We start from the raw sequence: 7081 nt of genomic DNA, 5'->3' as shown, positions 1-7081 counted from the left end.
ATAAACCTGTACCACTCGATAATCATCTTTCTAGAGGATCCATGGGCCCGGCCTAAGAAACAAACGGACGTACAGATCCCGAAGAAGTTGACCTTTCTACCACCAATTAAAAGGCAGATAGATTGATTAACATCCACTGATTTTGCCTCTCAAAAGCAATATATGTCATTGTTGTGTAGGTCAAGAAAATCCCTAGCTAAGTGTCTCTTTGATAACTTAACTAGACCTCTTACATTCTAAGAAATAATGTTTAATGGGAGGGTTGTCTAAATGGGTGCCCACTATAGACTCAACTGTAATGTTGACTGGCTAGCATTAAGGGTTTCAAAATGTTTAATGCGATTGAAGCATTCTAATTTTTGATTTGAATGATCATCTAAAATAATGACACATGCCATACAATATTATTCTAGCCCGAATATTAGACAAAGCAAAAAAATAAATAGGTTGGAAGGGTTACATTCTGGGGAATGTCTAAAGATACCTTTCTTATGTATGTTGATTTAATGGTTTTCTTGGGGTGCCATCTATGGGGAAGCGTTGTGTGCTTTGTCCCTTTAAACTAAGTCAAATTAAGGCCCTTGTAACTAGTGAAACTCCTGCCATTGTCATCTAGTGGAGCCTAAGACGCTCCATCTGTTGGGCCTTAGTTGGTAAAATGTCTTCATGTAGAGCATCCTCAGCCAAGTGCTCCTTTACAGCCTCAGGGAAAGTAATGTTCATGATGATTTTAAGGACAATGTACCAGATCCCTAATATGTTGTGCCAAGTAAATCCAAGTGGAATGAACCCTCCCGGAGGTAGTTTGGATGCATCCCGATTAAAATATGGTAACTGATCCCTTGTAGAAGAAGGCCCTTAACTACAACTCTCTCAACCTCTGAGTACAACCGGTCTTAATATAGGTGAAACTGATGGTTGTTAGCCAATTAGTTCTTGTGGGCTAAGACAATTGGGTTTGGTTTAAATAAGGCTCAGGTTCATTCATTTTGTTGGGCTTAGCTAACCTAATTGAGTTGCTTCCCCTAGGTTTAAATTCAGTCATCAGATCTAACTCATACACACTAGATTTAGAAATATGTGGTTATGTTGAATCGCACTCAATTAGCCCATGAGATCTGGCTAAGAGATCTACATTGCACCCAACCTAAACTGGTGTAATTAAATCACACTTAGTATTAGTTGAATTTGGAGCTCCTCAAAATTTGGACTCGTACTCTATGGGCCATTGTACATGATGTCGGTAGGATGTATCTTGCTTTGAGAAGTCAATACCATTCTTTCTCTACACCAATTGATAGTCAACACCACTATACATGGTTGTTTATATAAAAAAAATAATTAATTAATTAGTCAATTAATTATTATAAATAAAAGATATACATATATCAAATACATGCCCAAATTTAAATCAAAATTAAAACATACAAATCATAGGATCAGCTAAGAGCACAGATCTCGAAGAGATCTAAAATATTCAAATCCCAAGATCGGTCAAGAGCACTGATCTCGAGGAGATCTATAATATCAAAATCCCAAGATCAGCCGAGAGCATAGATCTCGAGACAATCTAAAATATTACAATCCCAAGATCAGCTGAGAACACAGATCTCGAGACAATATAGAATATCACAATCCCAAGATCAGTGAAAAGCACATATCTCGAGGTGATCTAAAATACACAAATCTTAGGAACGGCTTTACACACAGATCTCAAGATGGTCTAGAATATTCAAATCCCAAGACTAGCTGAGAGCACAGATCTCAAGGCGATCTAAAATACACAAATCTTATGATCAGCTAAGAGTACAGATCTCGAAACGATCTAAAATATTAAAATCTCAAGATTAGCCAAGAGCACATGTCTCGAGGTGATCTAAATTAAAATACACAAATCTCAACACCGGCCAAGAGCACATATCTTGAGTCGATCTAAACTACACAAATATTAAGATCAGCCAAGAATATCTCGAGGCGATCTAAAATACACAAATATCATGGTCGGCTAAGAGTACAAATCTCGAGACGATCCAAAATATTCAAATCTCAGGATCAAGCAAGAGCACAAATCTCGAAGCTGTCCAAAATACAAGATCAACCAAGAGTACAAATCTCGAAGCGATCTGAATGTCTCAAACCTCACTAACACCCACGAATACAAGTCACGAAACAAATATATATATATATATATATAATTTTACTAAATAATAATAAAATAATAATAATAATAAATAAAATAATAATATATAAAAAAGAAAAAAATAAAGTAAAAAAATAGATTTAATAACATTAAAAAATTCAAATTAAAATCAGATAAATATAATATATATATATATATAATATAAAATATATATATATAAAATTAATAAAAATATAAATAATTTTTAAAATGTGGGGCGTGGGGGTATTCATCATGGTTCCCCAGGATCAACTTAACTGCCCATGCCTCACGATCAACCACGACGAGGTTTGGAATGCTTTAAAAGGAGAGGCAAGAGGAAGGTGGGGGAAGAAATTTGAAGAAGGAACCAGCCGAAGAAAAAAAAAAGATTTTGGAAGAAGAGAAGAGAAGAAGGTGTTGATATCTTCTCTCTCCACATACCTACATATATATATCTATAAAAGAAAAGTAAAAAAACGTTGTTGTTGCCTGCCGACATTGCTGCCGATGTTTCCTGTTGTTACCTGCCAGCTGCTTGCAGTTGTGGTCATTGTTGTTGTTGACGTTGCCACAGCTGTTGTTGCTACCATTGCAGCTACTGTCGCTATCTCTTTTGCAAGATGAGAGAGGGAGATTGAGAGCAAGTGAAAAGAATCCCAACCATTGCTCCCTTTGTCATGCCGACCGGAAGATCTGATGGCGAGGACGAACAAAGCCACCGCCGACGAAAGGAAAGAGGTGTCGCTGATGGTGCTGAGAGAGGTCGAGAACCAGATCATTGGGAATAAGATGAAGAAGTTCGGTTACCTCTATCTCAGCGTCATGCCTCACATCATCGTTGCCGTAGTGTCTGCCCACTACCCTAATGTCATTGTTCAGGCAATGGCAGCTTATGGAATGGATGAGGGCGTATGAGCTGTAATAGATGTTGGCGATGTGCCCATACTTTGATCAACTATGTTGTCCTAACTACTGCTAAGGTTGCTGCTCTGCAGGCTAAGATCCTAATAGATGAAGCTATGGATTCTATCAAACAAGGCAAGGGTTTCATTGGCAAGATTAACCACAACCAAAGCAATCGTTTCCCAAGCATGGTTCAAACTCTAGATGTCATTATCTTTGATCTCCTCATCTTCCTCAAGCTTCAACAATAACGCTGTTTGTCGAAAAAGATGATATTTGGCTGGGAGTTCAAGGTTAAGGATATATCTTAGGGTGACTTCAGTAACCTCAAGACTAAGATTGTTAAGATAGAGATGCGCGTCTCATGTCCTGTTGTGTCAAGTTCAGCCTCCCTCGAAACCTTTCGCTGAAGCTCATATCAGTGGATGCCTCCATATGATTATGTAGATCACCGTCCTCATCAAAACCCTCAATAGCCTTGGTGCTATCGCTGCCATCGCCTGTAATTTAGTCTGTTGTGTTCTCTTAGAAGGATGTAACCCTACAGGAGTGTTGGTGGTGCACTAAGCATTGCTGTGAATGGGGCCGCTGTGATGGCCCGGATCTCATCGTTGATTATGGTGGCAATATGACATTGCTGATTCATGAGAGCGTGAAGGCTGAGGAGGAGCTTGAGATGAAGCGAAGTGAATGAGATTTTTTATCCCAAGGCTTTCACGTTTGACCCTGAACGAGTGCATGGTGCTGTTGATGACCCGAAGATGGTTGCTGCTAAAGTCCATATGCTAATCAATAATCACACAGCTTATCATGCTCTTGGCTACTTATCATAAGAGACTTGCAGACTGTGGCATTTTCTTTGGACCGCAATGCCATAGACGGCCATGATGGGCGCTACTATATTGTGAATGACCTGGGTGATGCCTAGACACTCTCCGCCATACTGTCATTTAAGATGAGTCTCTTTGGATAGTCTTCAAATGAGACATGGTTATCACATGAACAACTTCAAGACAATTGATAGCCGTGGTGTCAATGTCTACATTGCCAATGGTGCCTATTAACAATTCAATTCATAATGAATATCATCATCCATGTCCTTCATATCCATGATTGGAAGCCCATAGGCAGTGCCATGGTCAACAATTCACCTTCTCACCATGGCTGGAGAGCAATAGACTGATGGTGATGTCGTTTGCATGTTTGACTCAAGCCATATTTGGGTTGATCATTGCTCACTCTCCAAGTGTAATATTCACCATTGTGTTGACCGAGTTAAATGAAGCTTTGGATACCCGATAAGCCCTCCCCCACATGTTTGGCATTATTACCAAAAATTGTGGATATGGTTAAGGCTTAATCTTGGATTAGTGAAGCTATGATTGAAGTTGAAATAATTGAAGGCCAGCTTCCTCTTCAAAGCATTCTTCTCCTTCAAAGCAATCCAACCTTTCTCTTGGAGGTTTTGGCAACCAAAGAAGGTAGCAGCTCGGTTCTTCTTTTTGGAAGTTCGGTGACTGAAGACACCTCCCCGCTAATGGCTCACCGGCAAGCTTGGAGGTAGGCCTTGTTGTTGTAGAAAACTTAGGGTTCATGCCTAAGCTTACAGCCATGGTTCTTGTTTGCTCTTCCATGTATTAGAGCATGATTCTTGTTTTGTTAAAGCTTTGTTTAACTTTTACAATGGTATCAGTGATGTTATGGTAGGTTTTTATTAGTAGCGTGAATTTTGTGTGTCTTGTTTTGCTTATTGGTAATTGAATCATGATAGTATTTGTGTTTATTATCTTGGTTTTTTATATTTTTGTATAAGCATGCATGCCCTACAAAATCCTTATCTTTCTTAAAGAAGTTCATTCTTGATAAAATCATTTTCACATGAGGATGTGAGCTTATAGCCAGTGTGTAATTCATTTATAATTATAAACACTTTTGTATGCATGACATCCTATAAACATGCATTTTAGTGATGTTTTGAAGCTTTGGTCGGCCATGAAATCTTGAATTTTGATTATCATTTTGTAATTAGGAAGAATGTCTGACAAAATCCACTTTGAAAACGCATGGCCTTAAAATGCTTTTTCTTTTTATTTTATTTTATTTGGTGTTGTTGAATTAATGTTGTGGTTTAAGTGAGGTTGATGTTTAAAAATTACCATATTTTTAGATTCATCCTCTTGGGGTTTTAATTATTTTGATATATTTATAAGTTCTGATTTTTTTTTAGTCTTGTGTATTAGAGTTGTTGATTGCTTAGTTTGACCTTATTCAGGCATGGGTTTTAGTTGTAAGTTTAGACTTGGCCCAAGGTTTGTAATCTAAGTATTGCTTTTTTTGTTGGGTAGATCCTGTAGTGAGCCTTAACTCGCGGCATTTGGTGAACCCAATTCCGTAGTCCAGAACCAGGTTAGCTCTCACACCTGTATAACTCTGCATTCCTACCATGTTGTTAATTTTATAATAATTTAGAAATTTATTTATTTATGTAAATATGGTATTATTTCTGTTGGTATTTCTATTATTATTCTATTATTTGTTATTTATTTATTTATTTATTTTATTATTTCTAAAGTGATTTATTTGGTAATTCTTTGTCTATACTCTATATTTCTGTGGTTTTTTTTAAGTATATCTCCATTTCTAGGAATTTGCTCAGCTAGGGGAGGAGTAAATGCTAGCCATGTGCAAATGTTTTCTGTAGTAGCACTACTGGACATGCTTGTCCGTTGTGACTACAGTCAAAAATCTGGCTTCGGTTATTGATATTATGTTTATTCCGACTTCACAATCAAAGATCTAGCTTTGAGCCATTTATTCTATTTATTAGTCAGGGAGATGGACACTTCTGGTGTCTTACCGTATTATTCATATTTTAATTAATTTCTATATTTCTATCTGTTATTTTATATCTATAATTACTTTTTGTTCTCTGTCTGTCTTTTTATTTCTATATCTGTAAATTTCTGGTTATCTGTATTTTACAATCCTAGTGTGCTTTTTGGCTCATGTACTTTGTGAATTTATTTTTGTAGGAAAAGATTAAGCTTAGGACCGGGGGTTGTTCTGAGGTCGTGTTCATGTAGTTTGTTGTATGTGTGAGGCCTTTGTATTCCATTTGTGTTCCTGATTTTTGTTTGTTAAGCATGGCAATGTATCTTTGTAGTGTTGCTAAAGCCCGTACTTAAATTATCTCTATGTATTATTATTGGTTTGTAATTTTGCATTTTATTGCTTTCTGCTTGTTTGTTGGTGATATTTCTCACTAGATCTGAGATCTGAGGCCTTGCACCCAGTGGGGCCCAGCCTTGTTAGATGCGGTTGGTCTGTCAGTGGGCCCAGCTTGGGGCTGGAGCGTGACACCAAGGGCGCCGATGAGCTTATAGATGTTGTCCTAGGCTGGACAACCATCACAATTTCAAACAACTACTTCACTCATCAAAATCATAATGAAGTCATGCTTTTGGGTCACAGTGATTCTTATGCTAGGGACAAAGCCATGCAGGCTACCGTTGTTGTTACTGCAGCTTCTGGAGTTCTAGTATCAACCATTAGAATTATAATAAAATCAATGTATCCTTAAGATGTTGATGGTCTAAAAAAGAGTGTAAACCTCTATTTCATTGTCAGCACTGTCGTGACGATCATATATGTGTTATTCGCTACAACATAGTAGACAAGCTTCTTGTTGTGCAATACTACAAGAACCTCAAAATACAAGCTCTCAAACAAGATAAAAGTGAACAAGGACTAGAGATTATGTCGACCTGGAGCTTGTCACTCCGCCACATCATTCGAAGAATCAAATGGTTGGTGGTTGCAAATGCTTTGATTTATACTGTCAAGCTTGCCTCAGCAAGTCTATAGCACATAATCGCGTTTCGCTACCACCTCTGTGGCACCCCCAATCATCAAATTGATCTGCGAGTACAATGTTTGGTCAAGTGTCAATACATATTCATTACTAAATTGCCGCCATTCTTGAAGAAGAAAAGTGCTGAGAATAGAGAGCTCGCCATA

General features: G+C 37.7%; 1 long non-coding RNA gene across 1 annotated transcript; it reads left to right on the top strand.

The window, feature by feature from the left end:
- The first annotated feature begins 4451 nt into the window (after nucleotides 1-4451).
- On the top strand, nucleotides 4452-6591 carry LOC120281010. The gene is made up of 3 exons (XR_005542477.1): nucleotides 4452-4624; nucleotides 5410-5470; nucleotides 6097-6591. It is a non-coding gene; the product is annotated as an uncharacterized LOC120281010 (long non-coding RNA).
- Nucleotides 6592-7081: the final 490 nt, after the last annotated feature.

This window comes from Dioscorea cayenensis, chromosome 17, assembly GCF_009730915.1.
Source record: "Dioscorea cayenensis subsp. rotundata cultivar TDr96_F1 chromosome 17, TDr96_F1_v2_PseudoChromosome.rev07_lg8_w22 25.fasta, whole genome shotgun sequence".
NCBI classification, from domain to species: Eukaryota; Viridiplantae; Streptophyta; class Magnoliopsida; order Dioscoreales; family Dioscoreaceae; genus Dioscorea; species Dioscorea cayenensis.
The sequence above is the reverse complement of the archived record's forward strand: the minus strand, read 5'-3'. Positions and strand labels throughout refer to the sequence as shown.